Here is a 24,724-nt window from a genome sequence, read left to right on the forward strand (position 1 = left end):
CTCCCGAACTCAGGCTCGATCTCCGACTCGGCCCCCTGCGCCCGCTCAGTGTCACTGCTTCTCGCTCTGGGAAAATGGCGGCGACGGCGGCGGCGGCGGCGGCGGCGGCGGCAGCGGCGGCGGCGTCGGCGGCGGCAAGCGCACGGGGCCCGCCCGCCCCGCTCCGCAGGGGCAGGGGGGAGGGGACGAAGCTGCCCGCCGCCATCTTGTTTATGGGCTGCCTCCAGGCGCGGCTTCTCCGCCGGGCCGTGGGGACGTCACGCGGGGGGCCGCGAGCAGGCCAGACGCTCGGTCTTTTTCAGCACCGGTGCATCCCGCCATTCGCCGACGGTGGTCGCGGTCTCGCTAGCTGGCGGGCTTGGCTCTCGCCCAGTTGTCCCTGAGTAGCCCTCAAGTCTGGATGTCGGTGAGCCTGAGGATGCCACTAGGAGGTAGAAGGATGACAGCAGGGACGGGGACGAGCCCCCTCCCATCACTCCCTAGAGCGCTGCCCTGGCTCCCACCCCCGAGCGGCCCTGGTCCCGGGCGCCCCCTCCCCCTCCCCGGTCTGGCCTGCCAGCGCCGGGCGAACCGGCTCGGGCTGTCACTCGACGCCTACTAGCGGCCGGGGAGGCTCCAGTGCGCAGGCTCCGGGCACCGGATAAAAGCGGAGCTGGCGAGTCCGGCGCGGTCACGATGGAGGAGCAAGAAACGGAAGAGGTCGGGGGGAGAAGCCGCAGACAAAAAAATGCCAGCCTCGTCAGCGCCGCCTCCCTGCCACCGTGTAAGGGGTAAAAGCTGCCGTGGCCGCCGCCGGTGCAGTCGCCGCCGCTGCCTCCTATACTTCCCCGCCGCGGGACAGTGTGCTGGGAGGGAGCGGGAGTTCGTTTGTGTGGCGGTGATTAAACGAGGGGGAGGGCAGAACTAGTTTCTCGAAGCGGAAAGGGGAGACCAAGGACTGAAACGGGCTTCCCCACTAAAAAAAAAAAGAAAAGAAAAGAAATCACACAGCGATTACGGATCTTGCTTTAGGGGGCCTTTTCCCCCCGAAATGGCGGTTTCCGTCTTCTTGGCCCCCAGCACGACCTTGGGTGCTCTGTTAGAAGAGTGGGGAGAGGCCGAGCGGTGTCGTCAGCCAATCGGCGCCTGGTGAGCTCGGCCGGGCGCGTCGGGATTGGCTGGCGATGACCTCATGCTGCAGCAGCGGGTGGGGCCAGAGTCGTCGGGGGAGTCTGTAGCAAAGGCAGAGAGGGAGAAGTGATGACGGCGATCGTTGTCGTCGCGGCCTCTTTGGAACCCAAGCGGCGGCGAAGGAAGGCGCAAGGCTCTTCCCTGGTCATTTGCTCCTCTCCCTGCGCGAGGTGAGGGCCCCGGCTCGGCCTCTGCGAGACTTTGGGGGCGCTAGCGCGGCCGTGGAGGCGCGATTTCTCCTATGACTTTTGTAACTGCGTCAGGGCAAGATGGCGCTGGGTCTCCTTGGGGCGCGGGGGGAGAGGCACGTCCACCGCCGCCGCAACGCATGTGACCGGCTGCATTCCTGTGGGGTTTGGCTGCGACCCAGGCTGGGGCGGGGGAGGGGACGGTGGTGTGGTCGGCGTTGGCTGCCTGAAGAGGAAGAGATGACTGTTTGAAAGCGCTTCCCCTCCCCCACGCAGCAGGACAGCTGCACCTCCCGGGGGAAAGCCCCCGAGGGACACTCCTTTCGGGGTGTGCCAGCTGTTCGTGGAGGAGAAGGTTTGACGCCCTATTTTCTCATCTGCCTTTCTCCTTGCTAAATGTACTTACATTATGTAAGGCGGCAGTTCCATCCTGCGTTCCAGCTAGGAAGCCCTGAGGGTCACTGGGCTGGGTAACAAGGACAGGCTAGAAGACTTGATTATTTCAGGCAAAACACAAAAGTTCTCAGATCTGAATATTAACAATACAGTGTACCCACAGTTTGGAAGCAAGTGAATAACACCCAGGAACACTTTAAGTTTAGTAGAACAGGCAAGCAGTTAAGGACTGTATCTCAGTCTGAATTAAGGGCCCTCTCAAACTTTCTTTTCCTTATATACTTTGTATCCATTACCCTCCCTGCCTGGACATCCCCTGAGATTATGGACTCTCTTACTGGTGAGGGTTGCCTTGTCAAATATAGGTATCCTTGGTGATAGAGAATACAGCTGCTGGTATTTTGTTCTGTATGAAACTAAAAGGTCGTTTTTCAATACTCGACGTTGCATTTATGTCGTCCTTTTTTAAAAAATAAAAGATGGAATTACAATTGCTTCTGGTAAATATTATTCGTTAAATTCTTGAACCTGCGCCTTTAAAGCACATTTTGTAATAGCATAAGATGTATTTTAGTGGGATTGAGGGAATGAGGGTGAAATTGGGTTTTGGTTTCCAATATCCTGGACTGGATTGGAACTCGTGCCTACCCACTCCTAGGATTACAGGCTCTAAATACCTGGGTACTTTTTTTTTTTTTTTTTGAAAAAACAGTGTTGGTGCTAAGAGAAAATGAATGCTTACTGGTCCTAGTAACAGCTTTAACCTGAGCCATGGTTATGTTATTTATTTTTAGTTGTAGGGCCTTTTTATAGTTGGAAAATAAGATTTGGTTTGTAGCGTTGTTTTGTGGATTTTTTTTTGTTAAGTAACAATGGGAGTGAACTAAAGCAGTATTTTAAATGTAAATAGTTACGTATTACAAAGTTCAATAAATACAAAGCTTTTCCCCTTATCTATTTAAAATGGATATTTTGTGTAATAATTTAACAGCCTTTTGTTTTCTGTGTGTGAATCCCATTGCTCCTTTACGTCTTTTTTCTTAGGAAAAAATTAAATATGAAGACAGACTATAATTTTCAAAGGGTTCTCAAATTTTCTTCTTAATAAGGAAGAGAAGCCATTTTCTAGGCTAATGGAAACGAATCCTTTGTGCTGGTTGCTCCTATTCTTTCCTGTTGTTGACTCCGTAAAGTTCATAAACTCTTTTAATTTTTCTAAAATGGCATTTTCACTCTTGGGTGAAATACACTCGTGGTTGCACAAGCTTAATCCTAGTTTTGGGGAGGCAGGGGGGAGTAAGAGAGTCCTGAGATTGGAGGCCATCGTTTCCTACACATCGTGTTGGAGGGTCAACCTCCATTGCATGAGACCCTGTCAACACCTTGTAATTACTTTTCATTTGTATAAATTCTTTAATTTGTGACTATTCTTTTTTATTCATTTCTGTTGTAGTTCTAGTTTTAGAGTTGTAGCGATTCATTGTTAAAGCTTCAGGTACTGGAGACTTTCTAAATTGATAAAAATCCCAAGCTTGTTTCTTGAATTGTAAGAATTTTCTTTTCTAGTAATCTCAAAAAAATTGCCAAATTATACCCAACCTTTATTTTTATTTAAATGATTGTCTCTTGCTTACTTGTAATCTTAACTGGGGTGACACATAACAAATTTGCTGCTGTACTAAAACACCATGTCAAAATATACCTGTGCATTTGTTCCACTGTCTGGAATAAACATTCCCACTTCCAGATAACACAGCTTTTTTTTTTATTTTTTAACGTCTCTACTTCCAAATGCTTAGGGCTTTTGTTCATATTAGTGACCAAGCCCACTAACAGATAGTTGATAAGCGTTTGAGTAAACATACTGGCTTTCAAACTTTTCAAAAAACTGTTTTGACCAGAGTTTAGATGAGAGGAAAAGATAGTGTGAGGGCAGGGCTGAGAGCAGCTGATAGGACAGAGATAATTCTGCAAAAAGCAGAGAAGAAAAATTATTGTGGGGTGGTCTTTTTTGTGTGTCTGTGTGTGTTTGTCTTCTGGTTGTTTTGTTTTTTTCGAGACAGGGTTTCTCTGTGTAGCCCTGGCTGTCCTGGAACTCACTTTGTAGACCAGGCTGGCCTGTTAGAGATCCATCTGCCTGCCTCTGCCCTACCAGTGCTGGGATTAATGGCGTGTGCCACCACCCACCACCTGGCTTTTTGGGGTGTTCTTATTAAATGTGTTTCCCCTATAGACTTAGCGGAAAATATAAAAACAAAAACATGGGTGGACTTAGAACCTTTTGATGTATTTGCAAGTTTATCAAGGTGTTGTTTACTCAGATGTTAGATTCAATTTGCAGCGGCCTTGTTTAATTCTGTTGCTGAAATTGTGTCACTGACGGCTTCTAGTAGCTGTGGGTTTTAGTGCACAGAAGATTTGTGGTCCAGTAAGAGGGCTTATTTACATGATAGGTAATGAGAAAGAAACTCAGAACTCATTCAGTCAAGTCTGAATGTTGGTGTTCATTGTCTGCTCTTAGAACATTGTGGGTATGTCATCTAACAGATTTCCCAAAAGAGTGAGAAGGCCTTCCACTTTAACTTAGAACTGGTCTTTATTTGAAATTCCCCTATATGTTTTATCCATGCCCCTGACATTTAGTGTCCTCTTGAGAATACAAAACTATATAAAAAAAATCATACTGAAAATGGTTGTAACTGAAATCATTTGAGAGACAAATAAAATGTTAGGGTTTGGCTGGGCAGTGGTGGCTCATGCCTTTAATCCCAGCACTTGGAAGGCAGAGGCAGATGGATCTCTGTGAGTTTGAGGCCAGCCTGGTCTACAGAGCTAGTTCCCAGACAGGCTCCATAGCTACAGAGAAACCCCATCTCAAAAAACCAAAAATAAGTAAATAAAGGATGTTATGGTTTGTTGGGCCTGTAATGACAGTGCTTAGGAGGTGGAGTAATGGGAGTCACAAGTTCAAGGCCAGTTTGAGCTACTTGAGACTGTTAAAAAGTTTACAGTTAAATATGCACGTGGTCTGTTGAGTTTGTCTTTAGAATTTGATATCACCTGCCTGTTCCTGAATAATATCTTTTTTTTTTTGAATAGTAAAAATACCCAACTCCATGTTTGCAGATAGGGCTCTGAAGATTCTAAATATTTACTGAGTTGTAGATAACTTGAATCTAGTTGTTTGTTTTGTAATGAAATTGTAACCCAGCAAAGAAGTGGCAGGAGGAGGATCGAGAGGTTCAAGGCTAGACTGGGCTACAAGACCTATAGTTCTCTGAAATTTTTAGGTGAGCTAGTGTCGTATTTATTATTCTGACTCTAAATTAAATGTGTTAACCATATATGTAGTTACAAAGAGGGAGGGGAGCCAGGCAGTGGTGGCACACTCCTTTAATCCCAGCAGAGGCAGATCTCTTGAGTTTGAGGCCAGCCTGGTCTAAAAAGTGAATTCCAGGACAGCCTGTCCACAGAAACCTGTCTCAAAAAAAAAAAAAAAAAAAAAGACGGGGATTCTTTGGATATCCAGTATAAAATTGTAAACTTTGAGTTCTGAAATAGCAGCTAGTGAGGAAGAACACTTGTTGGAGAAGTGAACAGTACTTCAAATAAAATTTCTAGTGTGCTAAGTTTGTGAATATTTGTCCTATTAGAGATATGATTAGGTTGTTTCTGATTTTTTTGTTTTGTTTTTGGTTTTTTTTCTAGACAGGGATTCTCTGTAGCTTTGGAGCCTGTCCTGCAACTAGTGCTTATAGACCAGGCTGGCCTTGAACTCACAAAGAGTTTTGCCTCTGCCTCCCTAATGCTGGGACTAAAGGCGTGCGCCACCACCGCCTGGCAGTTTCTGATTTTGTATTTCTTGGAATTTTCCTTGCATCATGTTGCATAAGTCTTACAAATTATGCAGTTTCTGTATTATAAAAATTTTTGATCTTTTTTTTTTTACTCAAAACATAGTTTCCTTCATGTATGTTTGTGTGTTTGTGCACACAGAGGAGCCATAAATATGTGCAGAGGTCCACAGCATCTACTTGTTTAATTTTTGAGACAGCTTCTTACTCCCTTAGAACAGTTGGGCTGGACTGGCTGGCCTCCAAGCCCCAAGGATTTTCCTGTCTCTGTCCAACACCCCCATATACTCTGGTTCTGAGGATCAAATTCAAGTACTTTTAGAGTTGGCAATACCTTACCAACTTCTATCTCTATCCCCAATAACTGTTATGTATAGCAGTTTTTATATAATAAACTGAGTTGAATATAACCTATAGTAAATGTTGTTTTGTACAAGTTAACCCAAATTGTTTAATGATTATAGGAATTCCTAGAGATTGTGATTTTAATACTTGTCGTTCTTGAGATTTTATTTTAAGTTGTCTTTCCCAAGTATATCAGTATTAGTGTCAAAACTATCTTCTGGTTTTCTTCCTCTTTATTGTTTCTCTATTCCTGAGGAAAATGGCCATTGTGGCCCTGATTTCAGCCATCAGATAACCAGATTCCTGTCTTTACATCTTAGGTTGATTAAAAGCTAAGTAATTAGAACTTCGAACTTTCCTATCTAAATGTTTGTCATTTCCTTCCATTCTTTGTTTTGTCTGTTGAAATTTAGCTCAGTTTTTGTGCCATTTGCATTTCCTAATTTGTTATGTTGCTAACAACAGCAAAATTAAAGGAATGGTCACTGGTTAATGAGTCTTTTAATTTGAAGAAAGAATGTGTAATGAGACTTTGAGGTTGTTTGTTTTTTTTTCTAGGTGGGTCACCCAGGTTATTGATGGTGGTTTAGTGAGTAGTCTTAATTCTTTAGTTTTACAGGCCAGAATTTAGCAACTAATGTCAGAGACAAACCTCTCCATTTACATTTAAAACGTTTTCTTTATAAACCATTTATAACCCTCTATCACACATCCTCTTACATATAATGCCAAATGTCAAACTCCTGCTGTATTTCTGACAAGCTTTACTGTTGTTGAATCAAGAAAAATAAACTGTTTTTCAAGGTTAGCATTATCTTTGTTAAATTTTCTCATGAAAAGACTGGGCTTAGGTGACAGCTCACTCCAGAGAAAAACATGAAACATCAAATTAGTTTGTTGGATTGTTTTTGTTTTTCATTCTGTAACTGAAATTAGAAAAGGCCATCAAAAATAACTAATCTCTGATTTATATAATAACAGTAACATGGTAGGTGTCTAGGTATCTGATCACACCTATCTAGTAGGTGGTCTGTTAATGTTACTTTGTTCCTGTGCACCCACTTTGGCTGTTGGAAGAGCAAATGAAGTAAAAAGAATTAAAGATACCTTAAATCCTTTTTCTTTTGCTCTGCTGAGGCTCAACTCCAAGGTCATCTTACATGCAAGTGCTCTACCACCAAACTACATCTTTTTGCTGTGTGATATTTTGGTTGTATTCTGACAAAGTTTGGTTTGAATTAGAGGGCAGAGCTAACCACTAACTGACCAGAATTAACCATAGTGGATTTGGAATACTGAGGAAGAGGTAAGGCAGGGCTCAGAGAGGATCTCTCCCCTTTTGGAGGGATGAAAGAGGTAGGAGGTCACTGTATACAGAAGGAGGCTTCTGTATAACTTCTCCGATCATTCAGGTTTTTACCCCAATATCTTGATTCCTCATTTTTTATTGGTAATGAATAATTAATTAAATGCTTCATACTTTGGGGGTTTCAATAGTGAAAAGACAGAAACTGACTTCTTTTGCATAGTTTCTAGTAGGAAAATGGCTGACTAGAATCTCAGTCAGGTAATGAGTAAAAAGCCAGGCTTGGACGTCAGAAAAACAAACGTGCTGTTCTAATCCACCTAGAAAACAGGGCAGCCTGTAAAATTTATAGTGTTCTGGGTTATAGATTTTATTCATTGCTAATCTCCACCCCACCCCCAGGACTGGGAGGAATTAAGGTTAGGAATAGTGAGAAGTACTGATTTCCTACTGCCTTTTTCTTGAGAGGTATATGTAAAGAGGGATTCTAAATAAACATGAGCCTAGATTGGTGGTGGTGGGTGGGTATATTCCTACCTCCGTGGAGGATGGAGTTACAGGCCAGTCTGAGCTCCATATACATGAGTTCTGGCATTTTAAATTCCATCCTGAGAATCTGTGTAACAAGTATATATATTTAGCAAAAGCCAGAACTTAACCATAAACTTTGCTTCTTTATCAGAAAATGTCTATCAACTGATTTTCTTACTGATCTTATTATTCATCCTATTCTCTTACTGAAGGGTGTTGGGCAAGATAGCTCAGAGGTAAAGGTTCTTGTCTTATGACCTGAGTGCTGGGATCAAAAGGCGTGTACCACACCTGGGAAGAGAGATAACAGCAGCTGATGTTTTAGAGCTCAATAATTATCATCATACCAGCAGGCTTACTAAATTTGAGGCTCTGGAACTTTCAGCTAAAGGTGCAGGCCAAATAGGAGTTTTGGTTGAGTGGAGGTCTCCTGTAGGCAGGGTAGGTGCTAGGATCATAGCACTCCATTGTCATGTTCCGCCCTCTTTCCTCCATCCCTCATCTGTATCTTCATCTTCTTTTCCTTGTTCATTTTTAGATAGTTTTGACATTGTGAGGGTATACTTTGATTGTAAACCTTGCAGCTTTTCTGGAGGAACTGATCTTGTTTATTTTGATAATTGGTAGTTATCATGGAAAGTATTGTGGATTAGAGAATTTTTGAGCTGCTTGAGTGGAAAGTGCTTATATAACTAATGGGTACTTTATTAATCATAATACACAGTATTTGTCAAGTTACATAATTGTCTTATTCATTAGTAGTAATTAGTACCTTGGTAGCGTCTTGACAAGTTAGATTTGTTCCTACTGAATCAAGGGCCCTTTGACTTCATACTCTAGGTCTTGTTTTTCATAGGAGCCTTTCTACTACATGTAGGAATACATGGTTAAGTCTTCTCATTCATAGGCTCTGTATATAAACACTATGTTCAAGATTGCTTTTATTGTTGATAAAACACTAACCAGAACAACTGAATGGTGGAAAGGGTTTATTTCAGCTTACAATTAGCAATCATAATCTATCATTGAGGGAAGTCAGGATAGGAACTTTAAGTAGAATTAAGGAAGGAACCATGAAGCTTGCTGGTTCTCTCAGGCCCATGCTTAACCTTCTTATACCACCTGTCCAAGGAATGGTACTGGGCTATCCTATAGGGATTAAGAAAATGAGACTCTCTTTTGGGGTGTCTCCAGGCTGTGTTGTGTCAATCTGATAGTTAAAGGTAAATAGGACACACTACTTCAATAAACAGATCAGTAGAATTAAGAGTTTCGTTAAAATGCTATGTAGGGGCTAAGGAGGTGGCTCAGTGGGTAAAGAGCTTGCTGTATGATCATGGGAGCCTGAGATCAGAGCCAAGTGCCCACCTGAAAAGCTACACCTGGCAGTGTAGACAGTAGGAACAGGAGAATCGGGCTCACTGGTCAGCCAGTCATTGAACTCCAGGCTCAGTGAGCCCTTATCTCAACAAATAAGGGAGAGAGTGAGAGAAGTAGACACCTGTCAACCTCTGGCCTCTAAAGGAGCATGGCACACCACACAAGGTGTAAAAACCAGTACAAAGATATTCTTCCATTTCTTTCTGGTGGAGTACTGCTATATTTGACTTTTCCAACTTAAGAAGGGTGGAGAAATGGTTGTAACCATTTCTTTTATAATTCATGTTAGCTATGTAGAATAGGAATAAGAAAACTACAGGCCGGGCTGTGGTGGCGCACGCCTTTAATCCCAGCACTCGGGAGGCAGAGGCAGGTGGATCTCTGTGAGTTCGAGGCCAGCCTGGTCTACAAGAGCTAGTTCCAGGACAGGCTCCAAAGCTACAGAGAAACCCTATCTCGAAAAAAAAAAAAAAAGAAAAGAAAACTACAGTAAGCACAGACTAGGATTGAATATTTTTATGGATTGTTAAAAGCAGAAGTTAAGGGATAGAAGGAATGTATATCAGAGATCCATTAGTATAAAGAAATGAGGGGTAACTTTCTCTGGGATACAGAATACAAATGTTCAGAACTGGTTAATGGGTAGGTGATAATTACTTTATGTTCTGGCCATTAGATGGAATAATATGCAGTCGTTAAGTTTATTGCTCCTCTGTATGAGACTGGAGATTTCAGTTCTAGCACCACAAAAAAAAAAGGAGATTTTATCATCATGATTGGTGGTAGTCCCACTTGTGATAATCCCAGCACCTGAGAGGTTGCAAGAAGAAAAGTCAGGAGTTCAAGGCCATCTTGGGGTATGTGAGACTCTGTCTCTAAAACACCCAAACAATAAGCTTAAACTGTATTATCAATAAAAGATACACTGTCACAGCAACTAGAAAATACAGGTATGCTAGCTTTAGTACCTCTCTAGCAGGGTCCCTGTAACCTCATTCCTAGATAGTTGGTAGTACAACAACATTCTCCAGGGTGTTACCAATATCCTTCCTTATTTTTAAGAAAATGGAAGCTAAAATAGGCTTGGTAAATTAGGTAACTGACATTTATGTAAAAACAATTTGGTGTCTCACTGAGATTTGACCTTTAAAAACAAGACTACAGAGTTAAAGTTTAATGAAATGGGATTACTAATTACTATGAATACTCTTACTTAACAGGCTACTACTAAAGTTAAATCGGACATAACAAACACAGTAAAGATTTTCCTATAGGATGGTATTAGCCTCATAAATGGCTTTACTTTTCTGAGGCCTTTTATAAAGTAATTATCAAAGCTACGTTAGATTTAAAAATTGGCCATAAGTGCATTCCCTACATGCATCTTCCCTCCTTGGACAGCCTTTGACAGTGATTTTAAAATTTAAAAGTAGAGACTATGTCAGCCAGACCTGGTAACACACCGTATTAATCCCAGCACTCTAAAGGCAGGGGCAGGTGGATCTCTTAAATTTAAAGCCCTCAAGGTCTACATAGTGAGTTCTGGGTTGACCAGGACTAACCCAGTAAGACCCTGTCTCAGGAAAGTGTGGGACAAAGGTTTTATGTTTGATCATGGTCCTCAGAAATCAGAGCAATGTGTGTTTACTTATTGCTTCACAGGCGAGACTGATGCTTATGTTTAATTTGTAAAAATAGTACTGGAGGGTTGGCTTAATGGTAAAAAGGCACTTACTCCTTCAGAGACCTGCACAGTCCACTCCTACACACACAGTCTCACACGGTTGCTTCCACAGATGGGAAGGAGGAAAGGTTGATTAAAAAGCCTTAGGCAGAATATTTTAGCAGTTGAGGGCAGTATACAAATTTAGCAAGTGTATTTTTATATGTACTCAGAAGAAGCAAATATCTGTTCTACCATGTGGTTACAGGCCTAATAGGTGTCACAGTGGGACACTGCCATATGTGAATATCAGTTTTATATTTGGGGACCATCTCACTGGATTTAGCCAGCTAATTTTATTGAAGGTACATAATCTTGTTTTTATTCCCATCCTCCTTTATCCTGAAAAGCCTTTCCTCCTGACTTTAGTGTGTTAACTCAACGTAGGCCCCAAGTTAGAATTATTGAAAGTAGTACATTTTAAACCAGGGTAGTGGCACACACCTTTAATCCCAGCATTTGGGAGGCAGAGGAATCTGATCTACACAGTGAGTTCCTAAATGGCCTGAGCTGCACTGAAACTCTGTCTCCAAACCCCCCCACACACCAATTTTTTTTTTTATTTTAATGATGAATAAGTGGTGAACTTAAATTTATTTTTTAGATTTGGAGTATATTGTGATACAGATTTTCCTATGAGAAGACCACAGATACAGGTAGTGCAGTGCATGGTATAAACTAATGAAGAGGAGCATCTTTGCAGTCACTGACCTCTAGGGGCCCTCTTCTCTGCCTTTGAAAAAGAATGAATGCTTTAAACTCATTAATTATTAGTAAAGGTCAGAGACTGCCTGCCACTCGTAAAGATTATTTAGGGAGGGGATTCATCCCGCCAAATGAATTAGATTAAAAGAAAGTGCCTTTTCTACATAGTTCAATTCAGTGTTAACTGAAATGGTTAGTTGTTGGGATTTGGTTGTAGCTTTTTGGTAAGAGCACTAGCTTAGTATGCTTCAGGTCATGGGTTTGATTCCTGACTTTTTGTTTTGTTTGGGGGGAAAAAGCTATCACTGTGTAGTCCCTGGCTGCCTCAATCAGAGATCACATGCCTTTGAGTACTAGGTTTAAATGTATTCTCCATCATGCCTGGCGTGGGTTTAAAGAGGACTGAGGGAGGGAGTGGGTGCTGAGGTGTAGCTAAAGCACTGGCTTCTATCACCAGCACCGGAAAAAGAAGTTAACCATATGTAGGGTAGGGTAGTACTCTCTGAACCCAGCTGTAACTGAAAAGTCGTCCTAATAGGAAATTAGGCATGTGGCAGTCTCGGCACTCAAGAAGGGGGAGTTGGCGGCTTAGCTTTTACAGAGTGTGCCTTTTAATAAGCTTGGTTCCACAGTCCACAGAAAATATGTTTGTATGACCTCAGTGTGGGCTGCTCTGCATAGATAGTCTCAGTAGTTAACTCAGACTGGCCACCAACTCACTACTGCCCCAGAGCTTACCACAGCATACAGCACTGCGGCATTTCATAGCTGGAAATTCATCTTTATTGATGCTTCTGAAATGTGGATGCCTGCTCAGGATGCTGCTGGTGTGCATGAATAGTGCACTCCTCTTAAATTCTAGCAGAACACTCCTGCAGTGTGTTGAGATTCTAAGAGAAGGCTAATCAAAAATGAAGCTTAGACAGAATGTTGTTCTACACCCTATATGGGTCAAAAGTAATTGTATTTTTTAAGGTGAGGCGTGATAGGTGTAACCCAGGCTGGCCTCTAAATCACTTTATAGTCAAGGATGGCTTTGAACTTCTGATCCTAATAGTGGCGTCTCCAGTGCTGAGATATGGGGCATGTACTACCATACGCAACCGCTAATCTAGCTTTAATGTTATTTTAGTTTTCACCTGGACTGACCCCTTCCCTCAACTGACATATTAGAAACTAGTCCAGCTAAAGTGGCTGTAGAGAAAAAAGGTGCTGGGCGGGATTTTTCTTCAGTAAAAAATCCTCTTGAATCCGGTTTGACCGACAAGTGAGAAGTTCTGTAGCTTAGATTTTTTTTTTCAATACTCTTTGTGGCAAATAACGCTTTTACGTACACTATAACGGGCGTATTCTAACCGTGAACAAACCCAAAGTCCCCTGTTGAGCCTGCCAGCCGCTTTACACCTAAGGAAAAACACCTCTTGGCTGAGCAGACTGGGCTTGTGCCACGGAGCAGGGCGTTCCCCCGCTCTGCGTCAGGAGGGTTGTCCTTCCGCCCCTGGAAGGGGCGTCACCTGGGAGCGGCTGGGGGGTGGGGCGGAGCCCGACCCCTGGCCGCATTTCCCGGGGACCCTCCCAGCTGCTTCTCCGAGCGGCGCTGGCGAGCTAACAAGGCCTGGAGCTTACCCCTTCTACCTTACAGGAAAGCATTGCGGTGCCAGTCCCGCCTTTCCCCGGTCTCCGCTGCTTTCTGCTCACATTTTGAGCTCCCTGCTGCCGCCGTCTTCCGGAAATGCTGATAGTCTATTAGTTGTCCTGTGTGCCCAGTGGAAATGACTGTTTTTTTATTTTTTTTTTGTTTTGTTTTGAGGTCATTTAGCCCAACTCTCTGGAGCACTAGGCTTATACATCATATCTGGTTTGTTTCATGATGTTCAGTTTAGGGAAGCAGAAGTTGTTGCCGTGCTGTGGGTCTGGCCTGTTACTTGAATGCCCTCTTAACAATTTTTATACAGTTTGAAAAGGCAATTAATCCAAGACAGTCTTTTCTCACTTAAGTTAGATGTATTAAATGAGGTAATGCATGCAAAGCCATACAATATATCAGACATTCAATAGTACTTGACAGAGTAAACCAGGGAGACTGGGGGACGTATGTAGAGCGTTTCTGTGTTTAATCACCTAAAGATGAGGAGGAAGAGGAAAGGCTACGGAGAAACAAGCTGTGGCCTCTGACCAGTAATACAACAGTGTGTATTTTGACAGGTCTTCGAAATGGCTGACCTATCCAAAGCAGTCTTTACTGATTTCTGTTTTCTAAGGATCCTTCTTTTTGCCTGACTTACTCCTGTTTCTCAGGTTTATACTGAGTGAATATACGGTAGGGTGATGGATAAGTCAAAGTTTGGTAGTCCCTTTCATGGTTCTACTTTACAGGAAAAAAACGAAGTATTAAAGATGAATTTAAAGTACATTGTAGGTTTTAGTTGATAGCAGGCTGCACTACCCTTTCCCCCGCCACACACACACACCCTTTTATTTTTATGGTGCTGCTTTATCATATAACTAGCTGGTTTCGCACCAGGTATGGCTTAGGGACAAAAGCAAGAGAGAAGTGTTTTTTTAGGTGCACTGATGATATAGCAGCTATCTGTACTTGTGATAACTTACAAGGCAATGGTGAAGATTTAAACAGTAGAAGAGATTATTGTATAGCACCAAAAATAAATGACCCAAAACTTGTGACTTATCCCTGATTCACTGAGGCTTAATATACTTAGGAACAATTTGAACATTTCCGTTTCAGGCTCTACAGAGGTCCAAACCCTGGTCCCTTCAGACACTATTCTCAATGGCCCATGAGATACTGAATGATGCAATCAACAACCACAATTCACACAGAAAAATTTCAGATCCCCACATCAATTAAACTGGAGGTTATTTGTACATTAGGACATTTTGTGGAAAAGTGTATACAAACTTTAAAAGTATAAATACAGTCTGTGATAGGGATTAAAAGCCCTTGTGTTTAAAGCTGTATTGTTGGGAAGGGAGGATGCCTTGGGGTATAGCTGTACATTTGCATATAATATAGAAGTTGATCTAATAAATTCTTAAGACATACTTTTCATGTAAGCTCTGTTAGCAGCTAAATTACAAAATAAAACTACAGGTCATGGAGAACTGTGGCTCAGCAGCACTGCTGGCAGCCCTGCGAGAAAAGACATTTAAGAATATTATGTGGAAAGACAGCTGTCATATATAGGCTAATGAAATATTTATAAGGTAATCCTATTTTTGCAAAATCCAGTTTATATATTTGTGTGCATGTATTATGGTGGAGACTCTTTATTTCTGATCTTTAAATGTGCTGTGCTGGTGCTGTCTTGTAACAATGAAAAATAATAAAATATATTTTATAAATCTGGTTACTTGCAAAAGATGAGTATTCTGTTTGTTGAGGGAAGAAAAGATGGAACTTTGATAAATCAAAAAATAAAAATATTCAGAAATCTGGAATTCTGGGTACATGTTTTCTCTAGATTTAATTAGGTATGAATGTCTGTTTGCTTGTTTAAAGTATGTACTACTTGTCTAAAATAAAATTTAAAAGTTGAAGTGTGTGTATATCTAATTCTTAGAATTTGTTCTCAGGGCTAGAATTGTAGCTCAGTAACAGAGTATGTGCTTTCCCCGGTGCTACACACTAAATAAAGAAACCATGGTGCGAACTTAATTGAATAATCTAAAGTTATTTTCATCCAAATCGCTTGTGCTTTCTCTTTGCCACTTAACATGCAGAGCAAAGAAAATGCCTAAGTGAAAGGCACCTTGAACAGCATCAGTATGAAGTAGAGACAAATTGTGAATTGCTCCAGCGTACAGCATGAGGCCTTGTTTTTTGTTTTTGTTTTCTAACTTTGTTGGAGGGATAAGAGCATCATACTCTTTTGGGGGAGGGCCTTTTTGGACTTGAATCTCTTTCTGATAATATTTCTTGTGCCACTATGGTAACTGCATTAGCAAAACAGTTGTCACAGTTTATGTGCTTAGCGCCCTCTAGCGATCTATTGCCACAAAAGCATTGTCTATTCTTACTAAGCCTTAGCTAAAAGAAATGTGAATTGGTTTGCCATCCTAGTGTGACTTGTTTTACTTTTCACTCCATCCAAAGAGACCCCTTTGTGCTACGCTTCTCAATCTTTAGAGTTTTCAGTTTCTTTATGTAAATGAAGTGCCAGGTTGGGTTTGTCTAAGAATTAAAGGAGCTGTAATGTATGAGCCTGACCCTTAGACAAACTCACTTTGTAGATCAGTCTGGCCTTGAACTCAGATACACCTGGCTCTGCCTCCTGAGTGCTGGAATTAAAGGAATGTGCCACCGCCACCCAACAATACTTTTTTTAAAAATATTTTTTTGCAGCACTGAAGATCATATCCAAGGTCTTGTGTGTAATACCATTTTCAAAACCCAATTTTGCATATAAATAGATCCAGTCAATGTAGATAGAATCAGGTGTCCTAATCCTGCTAGTTGAGAGAACGGAAACAGTAAAAAATAAATCCTAGATATAATTCTAATTTCTCTAGTACCGTCTTTCTTAAGCTGTGGGGGGAGTCAGAGGACAACTTTGTGGAATTTATTCTCTCCCACCTCGATGTGAATTCTGGGGATCAAACTCAGGTTACGAGGCTTGCAAGGCAAACTTTTTACCTACTGAGCCATGTCACAAGCGGGATCTTTATTACTGAGACAGTTTGTACCTTTTCTACAGTCTGGGAGCATATTGGTTTTATTTGCATCTGTCACAGTGCCTATAATTGCACATGCTCAGCAACTAAATTTGTCTTTTAATATTAAAATTGACTATATAGTAGATCTTAGAAAACAGAACATAAGCCGGGCGGTGGTGGCACACGCCTTTAATCCCAGCACTCGGGAGGCAGAGGCAGGTGGATCTCTGGGAGTTCGAGGCTAGCCTGGTCTACAAGAGCTAGTTCCGGACAGGCACCAAAGCTACAGAGAAACCCTGTCTCGAAAAACCAAAAAAAGAAAGAAAACAGAACATAAAATGGAGCTGAGTGCAGTAACAACATGCCTGTAATCACACAGAAGAATAGCAAGTTTGAAGCCTTGCCGGTTCTACCCAGCAAGGTCCACACCAGTCTAGACTACAAAGTGAGGCCCTATCTCGAAACAATAATAATTACTTGACTATTTGGATTCCATTTTCCAAGCCAGAGGCTTTTGTAGTTGGTAACTTCTGAGAAGCTGTGAGCAGGGTTTGTTAGCTTGTGCCACGCAGAAGCAGCACAAGAAACAGGAGCCCAGGTGAGCTCCGATTTACAAATCAACCCTTGGTCACTGGCTGCCGTTTTCACCCACGTTCAACACTGTTCAACACCGCTAAACTCTAGGATTTGTTCTGAACCAGCCCACAAGATACCTTCTCTGTTGTTCTTTTCCTGTATTGACAGCCAAGAACTTTGGTATTTAACACTAAGACCTCCTGGTCCCCCAGAAACTCGTGAACCTCAGGAAAAGATTAGCTGCTTATGACTTTGTGAGTGCTCAGTCTTGGGCAAAGCTGAGTGTTCCTGTGTCTTATTATTCCTGCGTACCATGTGTTAGACATGTAACTATTGTCTCAGTTTCCCTTCTGTTGCCTTTGGATCAGTGCTAACTCAAATTAGTTTTCCCACGAACTGGTTAACCTTTAACTGAACCCCTGTTAATGTTAAGATATTATATATACTAAGCCTTTTTATGTGCATGACAACTTTCACAGCTGTGACAGTACGATACTGGGTGTGGTCCCTGTTTTCCACACAAAACTTCTCGTGGCTCTGTTAGGTGGCAGAGTTAGACTTGTAGCCTCAAGTTGCCTTCATTTAAAGTCAGCAGCCACAGCTATCAGAAACGTTGCAAAGAGAATTTTGAGTAAAAGCGATGTAGGGAAGTGTGAGAATCTTGGAGCTTTATTGAAGCACTAAGGCCAGCAATTTTTTTAACTTTTTTGATTCCAAGGAAGCCCACTTGTCTGACCCTGCTGTAATGGTAATTGTGGCTCATGATTTAGCCACATCTCACAGTTTTGGAAGGCTGGCATACAAGTTCTGACATTTTCTTTTCTTGGGAGCCTTTTGCGTTTGTCATCCTCTAAGCTGGGGAAGCAAGTTCTTTTCTGGCAGAATACTGCAGCTGCTATTATTTATCCCTCAGGGGATAAGCAGCAAATCCCAAGCCATACAGCTGGGAAAACTGCGTTCTGGCTGTGCAAGCATATAAAAGGAATCTAGACAGCGGGAGTGAGTTCACACGCTAGCCATCCTGGTTACAGTACTTTGGGCAATGAGCTCTCTGAGGCAAGCTGTACCACAGAACCAAAAGCTCTGCCTTGACAACTACAAATTCTGTAGTCTTTGGGGTGTGGGGGCCGGGGGAGGCTTCCATACCCCTGTTCCCTTTCTCCTAGGCTAAGCACTTGATTTCTTTTAATTGCCTTTTCTCTCTGATGCTCAGCCCTTGACTCCTAACACTCTAGGTCTTGAAAGCTTTTCCCTGCTTTTTGCACCTTAGTCTCTGAAGGATCCCAGTCAGTGTTTCTGTGGGTGGATGATTACCAATCCAAGCCGCAGACACAGGCGTGGGGGTGGAACTCCTCGGGGCGGAGGGACCACAGTTTGAAAACAAATAAGCCTCTTTCATAATCCCAGTAAGACTTTTGTGGACTTTTAAGGTCTGCTGTTTTGGCAGGGAGTAGAGTTTCTGGAACTTTTAGAAAGAATTTTCAAGCAGGAACTAGCTTCCCATCTCTAAACAGTTTCAGCAAAACTTGCGTGTCCAAGGAAAGCCTGTGGTTTTTTTTGTTTTTGTTTTTTGGAGGTTTGGGCGGGGGAGGGGTGGCATTGATGGGTTTTTTAGTTGGTTGGTTGGTTGGTTTTGGTTTTTCGAAACAGAGTTTCTATGTGTGTCCCTGGAACTCCCTCTGTAGACCAGGCTGGCCTCGAGCTCACAGAGATCCACCTGTTTCTGCCCGAGTTTAAACCACCACCGCTGGTGCTTTTGGGTTTTTAAGTCTTAGTTTCTCCCAGCAGACTAGGTTTGGCATTTTCAAAGCAGCCTAAAGCACAGCATGAAATGGCTGTTGTTATCTTCACAATCTGGAAGTTTCGCAGGATGATGGATGGGCTCAAGTTTGAGATGATTGAATGTCTTTTTAGGAAAATCAGATCTTGAGAATGTTCAGTTATGTGTGCTAGTGGAGGAAATCCAGAGACAAAATCCCACAGGGCCTTTAATTCACTGTTCATTTGCACTTGGGGTTATGAGACACTTTGGTAATGAACATTTTAATATGGGTGTGCCTGTGGTTCTGGAAATTTACAGCTGTTTCCAGCAAATAACAAAGCTACCCATTGAAGATGCTGACTGGGCTGGAATGCTATCTAATGATTTTTCCAGTCTCTGGACCAACTCAGGTCTGGAAACAAAATAAGCTTTGGCTTCACATGGAGCTTTAAACCCTGATGCCTCTCAACTTTCAGATCTCTCCTTTTAAAATAGAGTAAAGGAAACGACAGCAAGTACCTTCCCTTGGAATCAAAGAATGCCCTCAGAGATTTTGAGGGACTTCCCTAAGCCATGAAGTGTATTTGTAATCCATTGGGAAACAACCATGAGTAGACCGTAGTTACTAAGGGGAGAGCTTGAGGTCAACCCATCTTTAAGTTATAGCACTGAGCTGAAGCAAATAGATTTTGTACTCCTAAGACCCAGCCCCCAAACTGAAAATTGCTGTTAATAACATTGCTATTGGCTGGAGGACCTGGTCTTCTAATAGCTTCTTAGGTTAAAAAACAAAACAAAACAAAAAACCAAGGTTCAGCACCTTGGCCACAGGCTGCTGAGTAGCGCCTAGGTGTAGGCACCCAGATTCCTCACCCACAGAAACTGGGCTAAGTGTTTCAAGGCAGCTTTTAAAATGTTGCTGCTCCATAGTCTTATCTGTGTGCTAAGACCTGAACAATTACAGCCACCAAATTCATTTGAATTGTTATCATGAGCATATGTGTCTTGAGTTCACATTACCTAAGAGGCCAGGTGGCAAGATGATTAACTTGAGCAGCTTTCCTAAGTAAATCTCTTGGTTCCAGATACATTGTGTCTGGAGGGGGCTATGGTAGTTAAAAGCAGGAAGAACTGGAAACTAAGTGCTCACGTGTGTATGATTTGAAAAATGGTCCTTCCCCGCCTGATTGCATCACACATCATGGACTCAGGAGACATTCCATTACTAAATGGGTTCTTGTGCCCATAATGATACTTTGATTAACTGAAATATACATACTTTCCAAAAATTTTGTTTCCAAAACATTTGTTTTAGGTCAGGAAGTCAGCACTCCCTGATCTGTTAAATGTTCAGGTCTGGTATTACTTTGGATATGTGTTGAAACAGGTGCCATAATACAGCACCAATTCAGCAATGTCCGACTTTGATCTCATTCTCGACAGATGGCTCTCATTTTGCACTTCAAGACAGGTCAGAAAGGGGGAGAATGAAGACACTCCTGCCCTCTTGGTAATGGACTCCATATTATATTCTTGCTTCTACTCCCACCTGACCATATCTAGCCACAAGGGAGGTGGAGAAATTGCATGACCATGTGCCCACGTAGAAAGTCTATTGAAGAAGAGAAGAGAACGGGCTTAGAATGGCATTGCCCCCTCGTAGTTCCAGATACTAGCGAGGGTGAGGCAAGATCACTTGTTGACCAGCCTGAGTAACAGAGAACCCAAAAGAAAGCAAGACAGATACATTGGAGAGGAGCCACAGTTTTCTTCTTGTGGTTTACCACTTCAGACATTCTAATTAATAATTCAAAATGCTGAGTTAGAAGCCCATTGTGTTCCTTGCATAAAGAAAAATGTTAAAAACAGAAAGTCATCTTATTCCCTCTGTTTTTGGATAGCATCGAAACTAGGTGTCTTTAAGAAAACTTGTCATGAGGGACTAGATGGTGTAGTGGTCAAAAGCACTTGTTGCTCTTTGGATGGAAGCTTCACCCCAGCCCCAAGCGTCCATATATTCAAAGAGTCTGGGATGTTCAGATGGAAGCTTCGCTCCAGCCCCTGGTATCCATATATCCATCCAAAGAGTCTGGAATGTTCTGGTGGAAGTTCCATTCCAAGCCCCCTCCCCTGGAGTTACCTCAGTCCAGACTCCACCCCTGAGAAAACCCACCAAACGATGATCCCCCCTCCCCAGAGATGCTCAAGACCACTCCCACAGGGCATTTAAACTGCCCCCAGAGGAAAAATATGTGGCTTTCCAGTCTTCCTTTCCCGTCTCCTCTCTGTGGGGCTGGAAAGCCATCTGGGATTGTTTGTATCCATTAAACCTGGGCTTTTTAAAAATTTGGTTACCCGGGCGATGGTGGCGCACGCCTTTAATCCCAGCACTCGGGAGGCAGAGGCAGGTGGATCTCTGTGAGTTCGAGACCAGCCTGGTCAACAGAGCTAGTTCCAGGACAGGCTCCAAAGCCACGGAGAAACCCTGTCTCGTAAAACCAAAAAAAAAAAAAAAAAAATTTGGTTTGATTTGGATTATTGTGTCAGCGGGGAGGATTATTGGGATGCAGAAACTTTTCAGTTGCTCTTACAGAGGACCTTTGTTTGACTCCCAGCCCCTACACCAGATGGGTCATAACCGCCTGTAAATCCAGTCCCAGGGGCTCCAGTGCCTTCATCTGGTCTCTTTGGGCACCTGCACACATACGATGTATATACACACATAAACGTGAAAATAAAAATGAAAAATAAAAGAATTCTGAAATTCTTATCACCTAGTGATAATGATATTAGGATTTCCGTGTCTTTGCTAACATAGACATCCAAAACAGCAGTGGTGATTTCCATTATATGGCTATGATAAACGGTCAGTATTATTGTGATGTACCTAGAGTAGGGATATGACTTTTAACCTGTCATATAATTGAAAGAAAGAAATTGGAAAATTTAGATTTTGGATTCCACCTCTTAGCCTGACCCTGAGCATATAGAGAAACCAGTCTTGAAAAACAAAACAAAATTACATTTGCTGTTTACAACCCTTGCCCTCATTTTAAGGTACTTAGGAAAATCAGTTACTCCTTTTTATATCTCTTCAAGTACTCTTGGGTACCCCCTAAAATATGAGCATCGAGAACAAGATACAAAAAGTTCTCTGTCTCATGGGGTCTATACTAATGTGCAGTCTATATCAAAATCTGAGCACAGCCAGGGGGTTGTGGTGGTGCACACCTTTAATTCCAGCACCCAGGAGGCAGAGGCAGGCAGATCTCTTAGTTTGAGGCTAGCCTGGTCAACAGAATGAGTTCCAGGACAGCCATCACTACACAGTGAAACTCTTGTCTCGAGAAACCAAAAAATAAATAAATAAATAAATAAATAAATGGAAATCTGAGCACTAGCTGCTAGAATATATATATATATATAGATAGATAGATAGATAGATAGATAGATAGATATAGATAGATAGATGGTTACTGTCAAGCAGGGCCTACCTAACTATCCATAACATTCCCAGGTCTTCCAGATCTCCCATCATCTTCTCTGGCCAGTGTGAGGGAGGAAGTAGGAGACCACATTGTCAGGTGGGAATATAGTGTCTAGCCTGAACTACTACTGTTTTCTCTCCTCTATTCACTGACAGCCCTGTCAGCTCTCCCTCTGCTACTATGCCAATCAGCATTGCCTGGTTTTATCTTGTCCCTTCTATTTGTTGTAATCTCTAACTGGGAAGTAGGAAAACAGATTTGCAGAAGTCATTATTTAAAAAAAAAAAAACCTATTGTTAAAAGCCACTGTTCCATTTCAAGATCCAAGAAAAACTTCCTGTTTTGTTAAGGCCCTTCTTAGGAGCGGAAACCGGTGCTCTCAAAAGAAAACCACAATAAATAATTTCACTGATGTGTTCTGTGTGTTTAGCAAGACTTAAATCCCAAGAGAAATGTGGCGGATAAGAAGGGAAGACTTGAGATACAGACCACCGACTTCCGTTCCCCCTCTGCCACTCCCTGAAGGGACAGTGACAGGTCCAGAAGCAGAAGGGTATTTAGGACAGTCTGGAAAGGTAACCAGGCAAAGCCTCCCTTAGAAACTGTGCGGCTCGGTTTAGCCTACTCTTTCCTGTAGGACCAGAAGTTTGGCTCCTCACAAGTTTGTATCTAGCTTGCTTTTGTTTTGTGCCCCATTCTGACCCACCGATGGTAGGGTGAGGTCAATGACAGAGAAATGCCAGCCAAGAGCCCTGGTTACAGTCCTGGTACTTTGTAGCTGCATCGGTGGAACCTTTGGCCTCCACCATCCTGACGGTGGAGGAAGAAGATTCATATATGCTTCTCTGTGCCTCAGCCTAGAATTGATGTTTCTGTCTTAGTGGCTGAAACAAACAAACAGGGAGAGGGACCACATCATATTTAACGTGGGGTGGGGAGGACGGTGCTTCTTCTACAACATTTTAATGCAGCACGCTTGCTCGGACATGTTATAGCAGCAGTGATCAGATCATCTCTGTCTTACCTAAGACTCTGAACTATTCTCCAAGCATCTTAACAGGCAGGCTTCGGGTGCTCAGGTGAAAAGTAGTCTACCCCGCTTGGGGGTGAGTTCTATGGAAAGGTTCATGAGCAATTCTGCTGCTGAGTTTAATTTTGTTTTCTGTTGTGTTGTTGTAACCTAATTTACTGCCCCACGGGAACTAGCAGCTCAGTGCAGGTCTGACATAGCTTGTTGTCCCTGAAAGTATATTGATTAATAGCTGGAATCAAAGGTAGTATGTATGTGTGTTTGTTTTATGGTGGCACATGTCTATAATCTAGCACTCAGGAGGCTGCACATACTCGTCCTATGAGTGTGAGGCCAGCCCGGACTGCAGAGAAAGACCATCGCAAAGAAAACAGAAAACTGTCCATATTTAATATTAAAATAATGATAGCAGCCAGGCAGTGGTGGCGAATGCACTCAGTGAGGCAGAGGCAAGCAGATCTCTGTGAGTTTGAGGCCACCCTGGTTTATAGACAATTCCAGGATAGCCAGGGCTACACAGGGAAACCCTGTCATGAAAAATCAAAGCAAAACAAACAAACAAAAACATCATAAAACTAAAGAGTAGTGGTATCAATGAGATGGTTCACCAGGTAAAGGTGGAAGTAGAGAAGTGACTCCATGAAGTCTTCTCTGATCTCCATATGCGCACATGCTCCCCTCATGCAAGAAATAAAATATTTTAAACTGAAGCATGAGACATGCACAGAGGGGCATCACCAGACTCAGGGATTAAAGATAAAGAATGGAGATACAGTCAGGAGGGAAATGTGTTGGGGGTTGAGAGTAATTGAGGGGGAAGATACCAAAACCTGTTGTACACGTATCTGAAATTCTCAGAATTAAAAAACAAAACAAAAGAAAAGAAAAAAAAACAAGACATCACCAAATTGTTGAAAACTGACTCAAGCTTCCTCTTGGACTCGTGTTTCTTTGCAGTTGGCGGATGCCAGGGAGATGCCCTGTGTTCATCTCATCAGTCCCATCATACCATTGTGTGACAAGGCTCGCGAATGAACGTCAGTGCCTGTGTTGGGACAGTTAGGAACCCTTCACCAGGTCTTAGACTTGCTTTGGGGACATTCTGCCATTCACTGAAACGGCAGGAGAATAAAGGAAGTACAGATGAGTTCAAAGCAGTCTTACCTCCCAGAGTGGTTCTCACTGCTTTGTTTCATTTGGCCAGCTGTTTGGGGACACACGAGGCTCTCCAGCCAGGAGGCCCTCCCCAGCTCTGATTTCCCCTCGAAACAACACAGTATCACCCTTAGAATGTGGCAAATGTAAATTCCTGTTTGGGGAACAGCAATTGGTCTTTGAATTAAAAGCTGAATAAACCAGTACTGGGTTAGCAAGGCTGTGTTGTCTTGCATCCCTTCCCTGAAATCTGCTGTAGTCTTTTCTGATGTCATTATCTCACTCTGTCTAGCATTTGACTGCAAAGGAATGCCTTTTCTACACTTTAATCGGATCTTTTTTAGTTGTATGTAATGAAAACTTCTTTTCAACATTTTATCAACACAGAACACAAAATCCCAGTATCAAGTTTGTTTGTTTTTTGATTTTTTTTTCCTTTTT

The 24,724-nt window shown here is 42.5% G+C and overlaps 1 long non-coding RNA gene across 1 annotated transcript; it reads left to right on the forward strand.

Annotated features, from left to right (window-relative positions):
• Positions 1-515: 515 nt before the first annotated feature.
• LOC121459128 lies at positions 516-24,489 on the forward strand. Its single transcript, XR_005975910.1, has 2 exons — positions 516-1,340; positions 24,086-24,489. It is a non-coding gene; the product is annotated as an uncharacterized LOC121459128 (long non-coding RNA).
• Positions 24,490-24,724: the final 235 nt, after the last annotated feature.

Source organism: Microtus oregoni, unplaced genomic scaffold, assembly GCF_018167655.1.
Source record: "Microtus oregoni isolate MIOR12 unplaced genomic scaffold, Mior012 000018F_ref0000195, whole genome shotgun sequence".
Lineage (NCBI taxonomy): Eukaryota > Metazoa > Chordata > Mammalia > Rodentia > Cricetidae > Microtus > Microtus oregoni.